This window comes from Citrus clementina, unplaced genomic scaffold (assembly GCF_000493195.1).
Source record: "Citrus clementina cultivar Clemenules unplaced genomic scaffold, Citrus_clementina_v1.0 scaffold_8, whole genome shotgun sequence".
Classification (NCBI taxonomy): Eukaryota; Viridiplantae; Streptophyta; class Magnoliopsida; order Sapindales; family Rutaceae; genus Citrus; species Citrus x clementina.
In genome coordinates this window covers 15,415,828-15,430,779 of record NW_006262022.1, presented here as the reverse complement: position 1 = coordinate 15,430,779, position 14,952 = coordinate 15,415,828, and the positions used below count along the sequence as shown (strand labels likewise).

At 35.0% G+C, this 14,952-nt stretch overlaps 1 pseudogene; it reads right to left on the bottom strand.

The window, feature by feature from the left end:
• Positions 1–8,811: 8,811 nt before the first annotated feature.
• On the bottom strand, positions 8,812–13,389 carry LOC112096396 (annotated as a pseudogene).
• Between the last annotated feature and the right edge of the window lie 1,563 nt (positions 13,390–14,952).

The following is a 14,952-nucleotide window of genomic DNA, read 5'->3' as shown; positions in this document are numbered from 1 at the left end:
ATTTATAAGGCATCTAGTGATGGAAAAGTAACCAAAACTCGCTTTAATATCAGCTCTCGCAATTCTGGAAAACAGTTTCCTAGATTAAGCCAACCCAACCCAAGATTTTTAGTGATTTTGATATAAAGCCAAAAATTATGACATTAAAAATAAAGAAACTAGACATATATATGTGTAGTAATAAAACTTTCCAGAATTTTTAGAAGTCGTTTGGGTTATGAAATAAATTATAGAAGTGAGAATTACTGTAGAAAATCAAAATTTTCCAGCATTAGTGTTCCAACTTCAAAAACATATAGATAGTAGGGGTGTTCGCGGATCGGATTTTACGGATTAGAGCTTAATCCATATCCGATCCATGATTTTGCGGATTATAAATTTTCAATCCAATCCAATCCACGGATTGATGAAATTCAATCCAAATCCAATCCATACATCTGTGGATCGGATGTGGATTTGACTCAATCTATATCCAATCCACCATTTTACGAATTGGTTTGCGAACTAAAAATTTTTAATTCTGTCCAGTCTACGAACTAACTAAATAAAAAAAATTAATATAAAAATAATTTTACTACCAATCAAATTTAAAATTGAATAAGATTTAAATAAATTAATTGTTTAAATAAAGGTAAAAAATACATTTAAAATTTCAAAAATATAACACAGCAAAACGAAAAAAATCTCATTCGCTTATATCAGTACATGGAAATTAACTATTTACAAACTATATTTGTTTATTTAATTATTTTTTTATTTTTTATTATTATCAAATAAAATATAATATACTGTTAATGTAATTATATTTTAATTTATTTATTTACTAGTAAGTACTAATGCCATATTTACAAGTTTTATTTTTTAATTAAATAAATATTTTCTTTTTTTTTGCAGATTCGCGGATTTTTGCGGATTTACAGAAGTAGATCCATATCCAATCCACCAATTGCGGATTATCAAATTTTCAATCCAATCCAATCCACCAATCCACAGATCGGATTTTTACGGATCAGATTTCTACGGATCGGATTTCTACGGATCAGACGGATTAAGCGGATTGGATTGGATTGGATTCTGAACACCCCTAATAGATAGGAAGATAAAGATGTCTAGTTTAATAATCTAAAAAGTTTTGTGCATGATACTCAATGAAAAAAGCAATCGCATGAAGTTTAATCTATACTGTTTACATTTCCCAGGATAATATAACAACACTACTTCCACTCAATAACACACAAATCAATACATGACCATACTTTTCACAATTTTATAAATACAACACATACAAAATCATTCAATCAATCACATAAAATCACAATCAAAATCAGAGGTTCAAAGTCTTATAAATTCTTTCCTACCTTCAAGTCAAAATCCAAGCTTAAGACCTCCTTTAATGGAAAACAAGAGCACAATCAAAATCTTCTCTTTTTCTTATTAAAAAATATGAATTCACTCTTATGTTGGCTGTTATATTATTTTCTTTATCAGCCTCTAGTGTTTTTGAAAAAACAAAATAACGTAAAAGAGGTTTTTATAGGCCAAACCTTTTATAATAATAATAATAAATAATAATAATAATAATAATAAAAACAACAGGTATTACAATTTCTCCCCCCTAAAGAGAAATTTCATCCTCGAAATTTAGAACCTCACCTTATTCCTGAAAAAGTTGAGGGTACTTCTCCTTAATCTTTATCTCTCGTTCCCAAGTAGCTTCCTCTATAGAATGATTTGCCCAACGAACTTTCACTAGTGGTATGACTCTTCTCCTTAAAATTTGTTGCTTCATGTCCTGGATCTCTATTGATTGCTCCTCGTATGACTTATCATTAGAGATCTGGATCTCGGTAATCTAAGACATGAGAAGGATCGGCCATGTGCTTGGTGGCAAGGCTACTCGATATGCCACTGTGCCGATTCTCTCTAGAATCTCGAAAGGCTCAATAAACCTAGGGCTAAGCTTACCTCTCTTCCCAAAGCAGAAAACTCCTTTCCAAGGTGAGACTTTTAAGAAAACATAATCCCCAACTTGGAACTCCAAATCACGTCTACGTCGATCAGCATAACTCTCCTGCCTACTTTGAGCTGTACGGAGACGCTCTCGTATCTGAAATACAAGTGTGCAACCCAAGAGGGGGTGAATTGGGATTCTAAAAAACTATTATGCAAATCTAAAATGAATTTAAAGAAATAACAATTAAATCAATTATAATATAAAAAGATAAGGGAAGAGAGATTCAAACACGAAGATTTTTACGTGGTTCAGCCAACCTCGCCTACGTCCACGCCTCCAAGCTTTCTGGGCTTGAGGATTTTACTAAGCAAACCTCCAAGGCTTCAAATGCTTACACTTGACTTCCAAGGTGTCAATGAACCTTTATAACAAGAGATTATCTCCAATCTCTTAACCCAAGTGTATCCCAACACTTATAATCACTCAAAATAAAAGATGACAAATTATTTTTCTCTCACACAATATTTAATATTACAAATTAATGCCCAATATGTGAATAGATGAAGCAAGAATGTGTTTAAAGCTCTATGAAGATTGTATTCTCGAATATAAGCTCAATAGTCGTGTTGTGATCAACCTTGTTTGACTTTGAAAACTAGCTGTTATAGACTGTCTGCTCGAAAACGGTTCGCCGTTAACCATTAACGGTTAACCGTTTAAACTGGTCAAAGTTACCGTTGGGCCAAATTTCAAATAAACGGTTTGCCGTTTAGGCGTACCCTTTCGCCGTTAAATTCCAGAGACCTGCAAGATAAACTTCAGTTATCCGTTTACATTAAACGGTTAAAGATTTCATGAAATGACCTCTCTGGGATTTATCGGTTAGCCATTTGTTTCCAGTAACTTGTAGAACAAGTTAGCCTTATCTGTTTCAGTGAAACTTTTGCCGTTTGTTTCCAGTAACAAGATGAGCACAATTTTCCATTCTGGATTGTATCGGTTAATCGTTTCAATAAACGGTTCACGGTTTAATTCCAGTAGCCTTCCTAGCATTTTGTGTTTTTCATTTTTGTTAACCGGTTAGAGCTTAAACAATTCGTTACTCTCTGGATTTAATCGGTTAACCGTTAAAAGGAAAACGGTTCACCGTTTATTTCCAGAATCACAGTGTTAGCCAGATATTGCGGAGAATCATTTTCCAATTTCAAGTTTAACAGTTATCCAACTTTTATGAATATAATTGGAATGATTATAAGGTCTTTGTTTATTAATGAATAGCTCCAACATTTTAATAAAAAACATTTAAAGTTTGTTATCATCAAAATCAATATTATGAACATATACATGTTAACAGTATCAATTTGATTTTCTCTGTAGTAATATGAAATAATTCTGGCACCAATAGTTTGCTTTCACCAACTTCATCCCAACAAATAGGCGACCTACACTTCTACCCATATAAAGCTTAAAAAGGCGCCAACCTATGCTAGAGTGGAAGCTATTATTATAGGCAAACTTCACTAATGGAAAATGCTCTTTCCAATTACCTTCTAAATCCAACGCACGAGCTTGTAACATGTCCTCAAGAGTTTGGATAGTCCTTTCTGATTGTCCATTAGTCTGAGGATGAAAGGTAGTACTAAATCTTAACTTTGTCCCAAATTCCTTCTGCAAACCACCCCAAAATTTAGAGGTAAATTGTAGATCTCTATCTGAGACAATGGACACTGGCACTCTGTGTAATCTCACTATCTCTTTTATAAAAAGTTGCCCTAGCTTCTAGAACTTATCAGTACTATTCATTGGCAAGAAGTGCGCTGACTTGGTTAATCGGTCTACAATAACCAATATCGAGTCGCAACTTTTCCTCGAGCAAGGCAATCTCACATTTGCTTTCCATAACTTATCGTCTAAGACCAACCTAGAGTATACCATTAAAATTTCAAAATTCAGACAAACTAAAGACCAACATTTATGACCGTACTTGAACAGGATCTGTTCTATAGGCTTGTAACTATGTGTCTTTGAGTTCTAAAGACCAACATTTGCTTTTTATTATAAAAACAATATTGAAATGTTAAAGTACCTGCTGCTAGCCAAGTGAGGTTAAAATGTACATAAAAAATCATAGGATAAGTAAGCATGGTGGTTTTTCTCTCCTTCTGCATTATGAATATCCTGAGCATGTCTCACTTGCATTCAAAATTCAAAAAGTAACGAGACCTCGTCATGCATGTTTGTCCAAATTCGAAGTGCAAACAAATTTCTACAATATATTTTCTTGAAGAAAAAAGGTCACAAACCAGGTGAACAATTATACATCTATGAAATTAATGGGTACATACTTGTACTAGCTGCAGCATCCATATTATTAGCACATAACAAATAAATAAAGAAGATGAAAACGCAAGAGTATAAAAAGTGTGACAAGCAATTAATTAAAGCCTCATAAAATGGATGTGTGGCTGAAAATGGCTGCGGGGCTATGCTCGAGAAGAAGCCGTTGATCATTGCCGATGAAGAAGATCAGCCCATCCTTCTACCCCCATTGATCGTTGCTGACAACGGAGATCAGCCCTGCTTGTGCGGCCATTGATCGTTGCCTAGGAACTCCTTTAGCTGATGCCATTGATCGTTGCCGACTCGCGCCACCATTGGTGGCCGTGGCGAGGCGTGTGATGAGGGAGTGGTGAGGCGCGTGTGAGGTGAGGCGTTTAGGTAAGGGAGTTGTTAGGGTTTTTCTTTTCATATATATATATGTATGTATGTATATATATATTTACCGGTTTTACAAGTTTCCAATTCTCTCAAATTTTTTTATTATTTAATCATGAAATGAATCTCAGTCGTTGCATCCACTCTATTTAATCCAATGGTAATTTTTAATCCATGTATCTATACATGCAAGTACTGTAGTTGCCCCATTCAATAACTGTCTTGGTAAGAAGTTACTAAATGAGCATTTTCCACCTTTTTTTTGTTTCAATCTCCCTTCCTCTTGTTGGACCAATCTTCTTTATGTATGCTATATGAAATCTTGAATGCTCCATATTCAAGAGGAAGATAATTTAAAATAAAATGAACAAGAAAAGAGTAAGAAATATCAACCTTTAGATTCTTGAGGCGGGCTGCAGTATCTCTCATTTTCAATATATGCTTGCGTATATTTTTGGATGGATTAAAATTTTTGCCCAAAAGTTTTTCATTACGGTATTGGCCAATGATTTGTTAGCAGTAACAAATTGTTCTTCTGTGGCCTTCATAAAATCTTTCACATTTGGGCTATCAAGAATAGAATTCCTCATACTCTTGCATACATGAGCCTCTATAAACATTAAGCTCAAGCGATTTGACTACTCCAACTTAATGAATTCAACTTCCTCTTCTAGAGTGCTTGAGTCCAAAATCACAGGTGGATTGTCCACATGAAATGCCACGTCAAGATTCATACAACCCAGAGTAAAAAGAATCTTTTCTTTCCAATTAGAATAATTGAATCCATTAAGCATTGCAACATTAGATGGATCATTAACATATGTATTAGAAATAACAGCAATAAACGGAAATAATCATTAATGCTATGAAATCAATTCTAACCTTGCTATGGGTAGAGGTTACAAAAATATATTGAATTTACTTAAAACTTTATTAATAAGATCAATAAATTATAGAAAATTACCATACCTGCAGGCCTAAGGAATTTGTACATATATATTTTTTAATTTAACATTGTTTAATATCTTATTCCATATAACTGTTAAAATAATTATTTCCATGTAGGGTAATTATTTTAACAAATCGAATGCTATATATTTGATGTCATACATATAAAATTCGTTGTGGCCATTTTCAAAAATATAATGATATTTCAATGACAGTATGCGAACTTTTAAAGCACAAAAACAATAAACTTACAAGTTCCTGCACATGTACCTTTGAGCTCATAGCAACTCATGCAATAAAGTTAACACAATTAATAGCAACAATCTATAGTACGTAATAATAACAAATCAGGTCTTAATATGATTATTATTTATGTAAACATGCAGAATTTAAATCATGTCACTGCAACAAGGCCATGTTCTATTTATTATAATCAATACATAGAAACACTCATTACCTATTTTCATGACTTTGTGATCAATAAAAGTTCTTGGGCGTTTGCATATATATAGATAGATATATATATATATATATATATGAACACAGTTGCTCAAATTCGAACAAAAGGCATATGCTTATTGATGGGCATAATATATATCATATTTTACCTAGAGGGATAGGTGAATTTGTTAATGAGTAAGCCAACTGATCAGCTCACTCAAATATTATCAAATTCTCCCTTTGCTGAACCTAATCACGCCATAAGGGGCGAAGCTCTTGAATTCATCCTTGACTTTGTGAGTCGTTTCCATATTCAAGAGCATGTGGCATTGTTCCCCTTTTGAAAAATAATTAATGACGTCAATGCTACACTTATGGGGGCAAATAATCTGATGCGACCTAATCCAATCTAAAAAAACTGTGTTCGACTTAGGTTGGATACAAGAAAAAACAATTAGAGAGCCAAATCTTGAGTCGCTCTTTCATACACACAACAATCACTCTCACACATAGAGACAAAAAAAAAAAAAAATCCTCTTGACTCACTCTCTTCCATAGTCAACACAACAATCACTCCATATAGGCACACACACACACAGTGGCAACATACACTAAACAGACAAACCGAGGATGCCAGACATAGATAGAAGTAGGCACTGTAGCATAGACAGTAGAGAAGTCAACGGTCGTCAACTCATAGACGCAATAGCGCGAAGCCAAGCCATCGCGAGTCCACAATGCGCCAATGCGATCTGTTGCAAGTCAACCACTACTATCGCTTGCTTCACTGGCAACTGTGACTGAGCCTGTAGGTTGCTCCACCTTCACCGATAGCCACCGTCACCAAGTTCCTCCAACTTGAATTTTTCATGGTATACTATATATTATATTAATTAGTTATAATGGGGTTTATTACTTGACATATTGTCGTATTAAATCATTGTGCAATTGTAATCACCAAAGTTTATGAACTTGAATGCAATTTCTAGTTGAGAAAAAGAAACAGAGTTGAGACTAAACCGATGAGAAAAAAAAAAAACAAAGTTTATTAATGTGTTAAGCTTATCCCGATTCGATCCGAACTCAACCCGAATTTTTTATCCTATCTAATTCGATTATGTTCATATCGGATTGGATATATGTTTGGGTTGAATTCAGATGACATTTTTTTCAACCCAATTGACCCAAAAACCAATCTGATTAATCCAAACTTTTTGCCCACCACTAATTTTACCTTTTATATATATATTAGCTAGTTATTTTTATTTGTTATTTTTAATTAATTAAATTATTTGATTGAATAGGATAATAAATTGATGATTGGGAATAAACTTGGCTTAAAGAAATTAAATTGGAGAGAAGCTAAAGATTATTTGGATTTCTTATTAGTGAGCCCAAGGTTAAATTAAAATTAAGTCTATTAGCCCAATTTACAAGAAACCATGTGAGGAGCAAAAGCAAAAATAAATGGTGTTCGATAATTTGATTTGGAATTTGATATGGAATCGAAGTGCAAAGCATGTGGAATGCATTAGCTTCCTTGTTCATTATCAATAAGTCGGCCACCAAAAAATATATAAGCCAAATTTTTGGCTTTTGCATGAGAGAACACAGAGATAGAAGAGAAAAAAAGAGTTGCAGCCACCGAATATAGCACCTGCTTGGATTAATCTTCTGACTAATTTTATCTATTTTTTTATTCCCAATTCATTTATGTGTAACTAGTCTTCTATACTAGCTTTAAAAATGAAGTGATATCTTCATAATTTAACTTTTATTATTAATTATAACACATGCACATAGACAAAACAAGAACAAAAGCTCACCACTTAGCATATTACAATGGGATGTAGAAAATTCACCACCCAATGATGTTGTACAAAAGATATAGGGCTCTCTAACTCACCAAAGCTCACCATTCAAGAGGATTACAAAAGGATACAGACATTCACGACCCAATGATATCCTACAAGAGTTACAGGGCTTCTTAACTCACCACTCTAAGGAATTCACCCAAGAGATACAGAGTTGAATGAACAGACTTTAACAAGAGCACTCTTCTAACCTGCATTCTCAAAATCACCATTCCCTTCTAAAATTATAACCTATTACCTTTATATAAATAACTTGGAACATCCTCTAAGCTTAGGATAAGTTCTCTATCATTTAGAATTTGAAAACGCCACAATCAGCTATGGACGGTCTGATTGATAAGTTAAGAGTTTGAACGTCATGGAAATCCGATAAGTTCAAAGAGTTCATAAAGAACCAAAGAGAATTAACTCTCTCACCAATTGCATAAAAAAAAACTTATTCCATGTTTATTGAATACGAGTACTTTATATAGGATTGGTTACAAGAATTTTTGGAAATAAATCCTAACCCAAAAATCAAATCTAAATCTAAATCTTCCCTAATAGGAAATAATCTAAATCAAATCAGAATTCTAATCTAAGTAAATAGGAAAGAATTTAAACCAAATCAGAATCCTAATCTACATAAATAGGAAAGAATCTAAATCAAATCAGGATCCTAATTGGCTTAAATGCCTTACATCAATTAAATGAAAACTAGGCGATTAAAATAGAAATAACTGATTTGTTTCCCTAATAGCCTCCTCAAGAAACGGGAAAGTATCTGAAAAAGAAAAATAATATATTTTCCTGCCATAATGTGCAAGCCAACTCCCTATTTCATGAAAGTGACTTTTTGGAAACTTCAAGAGCCTGAATCATACATTTATCATGTGCGATTCATTCAACGGGTCTCCACGAATTTGATTTAGCCCAAGTTGCTTGAATCAATACATTAAGCGCTTCTTTCAATTTCTTTGCTCGAGCTCTTGTAACGGGTCCGACGGGAACTTGAATAGGATCTGAATATGCCTCATCCCATGTGCTTGTGATAGTTTTATCCTTAATCTCATCATTCCCCTCCTCTTGAAGAGGATTTATCCTCAAATCAACACCTACATCAAAAGGACTAAAATCAGAAACATTAAAAGTAGCACTTACATTGTACTCACCAGGCAAATTCAGTTTGTATGCATTGTCATTGATCCGTTCCAAAACTTAGAATGGGCCATTCCCTCGAGGTAATAACTTAGATTTCCTTCGTTCTAGAAATCGTTCCTTGCGCATGTGTAACCACACCCAATCACCGGGTTCAAAGACTAGCTTATGTCGCCCTTTGTTGGCTTGTTTAGCATATTGCTCAGTTCTCCGTTCAATGGTTAACTTCGCCCTCTCGTGTATTTGTTTAACAAATTCAGCATTTTTCTTGCCATCTAAGTTAACACGCTCATAAACAGGTAATGGAGTTAAATCCAACGGGGTTAAAGGAATAAAACCATAAATAATTTCAAACGGTGAATACTTAGTAGCAGAATGAACGAAACGATTATAAGAAAACTCAACAAGTGGTGAACAATCTTCCCAAGTTTTGATATTCTTTTTAATGATAGGTCGCAACAGAGTAGATAAAGTTCTATTCACAACTTCTGTTTGACCATCAGTTTGAGGGTGACAAGTAGTTGAAAATAACAATTTAGTTCCTAACTTAGCCCGTAAGGTTTCCCAAAAGTAACTTAAAAACTTAGCATCCCTATCAGAAACAATTGTCCTAGACATACCATGCAACCTCACAATCTCCCTAAAGAATAGGTCAGCAACATTAGAAGCATCATCCATTTTGTGGCATGGAATAAAATGTGCCATCTTTGAAAATCTATCTACAACCACAAAAATTGAGTCTTTCCCTTGTCTAGAACTCGGTAAACCTAGCACAAAATCCATCGAAATATCAGTTCAAGGTGCACTAGGTATTGGCAAAGGGCTGTATAAGCCATCAGGTTGCACTTTCGATTTGGCTTGCCTACAAGTGACACATCTACCACAAAGTCTTTCAACATTTCGTTTCATATACGGCCAATAGAAGTGTTCCTGTAAAACTGCTAGAGTCTTTACAACTCCAAAATGCCCCATTAACCCTCTTCCATGGGATTCACTCACTAATAAATCTCTCAAAGAACAGTTAGGCACACACAGTTTATTCTCCCGAAATAAATAGCCATCATGCCTAAAGTATTTAGCGACTACGATCTTTTCACAAGCTTGGTATTCAACACTAAAATCATGGTCATCAACATACAATTCCTTAATATGTTCAAAACCAAGTAGTTTACCATTAAGTGTTGAGATTAAGACATACCTACGGGAAAGCGCATCTGCAATAATGTTTTCCTTACCTTGCTTGTAACGAATGACATATGGAAATGTCTCAATGAATTCTTCCCATCAAGCACGTCTCTTGTTCAGCTTGTGTTGGCCTTTAAGGTGTTTCAAGGACTCATGATCAGTGTGAATAACGAACTTCTTAGGTCATAGGTAGTGCTGCCATGTTTCTAACGCTCGAACCAACACATACAACTCCTTATCATAAGTAGGATAGTTTAAGGCTGTCCCACTCAACTTTTCACTAAAGTAAGCAATTGGTCGTCCTTCCTGCATTAGGATTGCGCCAATACCAATACTGAGGCATCTCATTCAATTTCAAATATTTTATTAAAGTTAGGCAAAGACAATAAAGGAGCATTGGTCAGCTTTTGCTTGATTATTTGAAATGTCTTCTCTTGCGCTTCTCCCCACTTGAATCCAACATCTTTTTTTATTACTTCAGTAAGCGGTGCGGCCAATGTGCTAAAGTCTTTACAAATCGTCGATAGAAACTAGCAAGCCCATGAAAGCTTCTCACATTACTTACAATTGTGGGACTCGGCCACTCTTGGTTTGCACGTACTTTTTCCTCATCAACCTGTATACCATGTGCACTCACAAAAAATCCTATAAACACAAGTTTGTTAGTGCAAAAAGTACACTTCTTCAGGTTAGCCAACAACTTTTCTTTTCTAAGCACATCTGAAACAGATTTTGAATGTACTACATGATCGTTTATGTTTTTGCTATAAATGAGGATATCATCAAAATAAACAACAACAAACTTATCAATAAAAGCTCGCAAGACATGATTCATAAGTCTCATAAAAGTGCTCGGGGCATTAGTTAGACCAAAAGGCATGACTAACCATTCATACAAACCATATTTTGTTTTAAAAGCAGTTTTCCATTCATCTCTTTCTTTCATTCTAATCTGATGATATCCACTTTTCAAATCAATTTTTGAAAATACACAAGACCCATGTAATTCATCAAGCATGTCATCTAACCTAGGAATGGGATGTTGATACTTTACAGTTATGTTGTTGATGGCTCGGCAGTTAACACACATCCTCCACATCCCATCCTTCTTAGAAACTAATAAAACGGGAGTTGTACATGGACTCATACTTTCTCTCACATACCCTTTTTCCATCAATTCATTAACCTACCTTTGAAGTTCCTTGCTCTCTTCCAGATTGCTCGTATAGGCTGGTCTATTTGGAATGGCTACACCGGGCACAAAATCAATCTGATGTTCAATCCCTCGGATTGAAGGTAAACCATGTGGTGTTTCTCAGGAAAGACATCCTCACACTCCTGTAAAAGAGAAGTAATAGAACTAGGCAAAGTAGGGTCAAATTCGTTAGTGTTTAAAAATTCCTCTTTGTACAAAAGTATAATCTCACTCGCTCTCGTGTAGAAATTCTTTTGTTTTCCATCTAATTTTCGCTTAATGGCCGTATTTTTTTTTGTTTTTCTCTCACATTTTCTTTAGCCTCTTTTTGAATTTTACTCTCTTTTTCTCTCCTTTTTTTCCTCACGCGCTCTTTGTAGGCTCACTTGGTCTCCATAAACCTGCTTTGGTGTCAATGGAACAAGAGTGATATTGCGTTGATTAAATATAAATGAATATTTGTTGGTGAAGCCATCATGTTTCACACGTCTGTCGAATTGCCAAGGCCGCCCAAGTAACAAGTGTCCAGCCTGCATTGGCACTACATCACAAAGCACCTTATCTTCATACTTGCCAATCTGAAAAGTCACTAGTACTTGCTTGTTCACTTTCACCTATCCACTGTCATTTAACCACTATAGTTTTTATGGCCGTGGGTGTTTAAGTGTCGGAAGCCCTAACTTCTCTACCATGATAGTACTAGCAACATTAGTACAACTTCCTCCATCAATAATCATGCTACATACTTTGTCTTGAACATAGCACCTAGTATGGAAAATATTTTCCCTTTGCACTGCTTCGTCTTTCTTTACTTGCACACTCAAAGCTCTCTTTGCTACTAAAGTCAATTCCCCAGGGGCTATATACTCTTCATCTTCGACATCCTTTAATGGTGGTATCTCATTCTCTTTCGTCTCATCTTCAATTACAATCGCACCATTGTCCCGCAATACCATAACTCTTTTATTCACACATTCACTTGCGATATGCCCCTTGCCTTGACATTTGAAACACTTAATGCCACAATTCCTAATGGTAGAAGTCACGATGTTACCTTGTGTATTGTGCTTGGAGGGCTTAGATCTTAGCTTAGGTGTAGTAGATGCTTGTGGCCTCTCGTCTCGTTTCACATAGCTCGGCTTCGAAGGAGTGGAACTCGAGATTGGGACTGCACGAGTGTTACCTCTCTTTTTGAGTTGCTGCTCAATCTTGATGGCTTTATGGACTACATCCTCAATCTCCACATAATGTTGCAACTCAACCTTATTGCAATCTCCCGATTAAGTCCATTTAAGAATCGTGCCATGGTAGCTTCTCTACCCTCCTCCACATTTGCTCTAATCATGGCAATCTCCATTTCTTTTTAATAATCCTCAACACTTCGGCTACCTTGTGTAAGACATTGTAATTTTTTGTACAAGTCTCGATAATAGTGGTTAGGTACAAAATACCTTCTCATCAATGATTTCATTTCATCCCATGTCACAATTGGACGTTCCTTATTTCGCCTCCTGCTTATAACAAGCTGATCCCACCAAGTAATAGCATAGTCAGAAAACTCAATCACATTTTACTTTTTTTGCCTCTAAATAATTGTGGTAGTTAAATATAAACTCCATTTTCTTCTCCCATTCAAGGTATGCTTTTGGGTTGGATTTTCCTTGAAAAGATGGAATCTTCATCTTTATGTCACTCAATCCATCATCTCTATTCCTAGCTCTCCTACCTTATCTATCTCTCCTATAACTACCCACTGAGTCCTCTCCTTCATCATACTCATCTCTATAATAGTCATCAATCTCTCCTCTAGTTGGAGCTCTTTCTCTCCTACATGCTTTGGAAACAGGTTGTGACTGCCCTACACGTGCGTTCTCCACCTGATCCAAATGCTCGTGGATGAGCTCTAATTCAGCCCTCATCATCCTTCTCATCTCTCCCATTAATGCTTGAATTTGTAAATTCTGAGTAGTTGCGGATTGGTCCTCTTCATTTGTGTTTCGTTATAGGTTGTGAGACATAGCTATTATCTGCAAAAGAATGTTGGAAATAATGTGGAAGGACCTCACCTCACTCCCTTACGTGTTTCACTCAAGAAAAATGACTCACTCAATTCCACTCGTGTTTCACTCAAATTATTGGCTTTTACCCTTTAATATGCTCACACTCTCTTGCCTTTTTCCACTTTTAGTAATCCTCACTCGGTTCTTATCAAACTAATCAAACCAATATCAGGATTTCAGCAGCAATTCACAAAGATGACAACTAAGGAGAATTTAATTTCAAGAGTAAGAAGGTAATGAGTATGAAAGTCGAGTTTTGATTTTGGGCAAAATTTTCACCGATGGGGTAAAACTTGTTTTAGACTTTCAAGACACAAATAATGAAAAAAAAATGAAAGATTTTAAGAGGAGGTTGGATTCTTTTTTTTTTTAAGGAAAAGGAATAGGTAAAACTTATGGATTTAAGGAGAATTAAACCACAAAGATGCAAAATTGATTTTAAAAGGAAACCCTAAAAATACTGTTCACGGCACTGTCACTTCTTTTTTTATATATACTAGAACAAGATGAAAAATTCAAACAAAAATGAAAAACAACAAAGATAGATGGATCTGACCTTAGAGCATAGGCTCTGATACCAAATTATACGAATCCCGTCAAGAACTAACGCGACCCTAATCAATTTAGTTCCCAAGATCAAATCTAAACCAGGAATGGAATTGAACCTCGACCCAATGCTTATTGAAAGCACGAACCTTGGTATGTGAAGATGCCACAATCAACTATGGATGGTCTGATTGATAAGTCAAGAGTTTAAACGTCACGAAAATCCGATAAGTTCAAAGAGTTCGTAAAGAACCAAAGAGAATTAACTCTCTCGCCAATTGTATAAAAAAAAAATTCTTCCATGTTTATTGAATACGAGTACTTTATATAGGGTTGGTTACAAGAATTTTTAGAAATAAATCATCACCCAAAAATCAAATCTAAATCTAAATCTTCCCTAATAGGAAAGAATCTAAATCAAATCAAAATTAGAATCCAAATAAATAGGAAAGAATTTAAACCAAATCAGAATCCTAATCTAAGTAAATAGGGAAGAATCTAAATCAAATCAGGATCCTAATTGGCTTAAATGTCTAATAGCCTAATAGAAATAACTGATTTGTTTCCCTAATAGCCTCCTCAAGAAATGGGAAAGTATATGAAAAAGGAAAATAATATATTTTCCCACCATAATGTGCAAGCCAACTCCTTATTTCATGGAAATGACTATTTGGAAACTTCAAGAGTCTGAATCATGCATTTATCATGTGCAATTCCTTCAACGGGCCTCCACAAATTTGATTGAGCCCAAGTTGCTTGAATTAATCCCTTAAGCGCTTCTTTGAATTTCTTTGCTCGAGCTTTTGTAACGAGTCTGATGGAAACTTGAATAGGATCTAAATATGCCTCATCTCATGTGCTTATGATAGTTTTATCCTTAATCTCATCAATTCATGT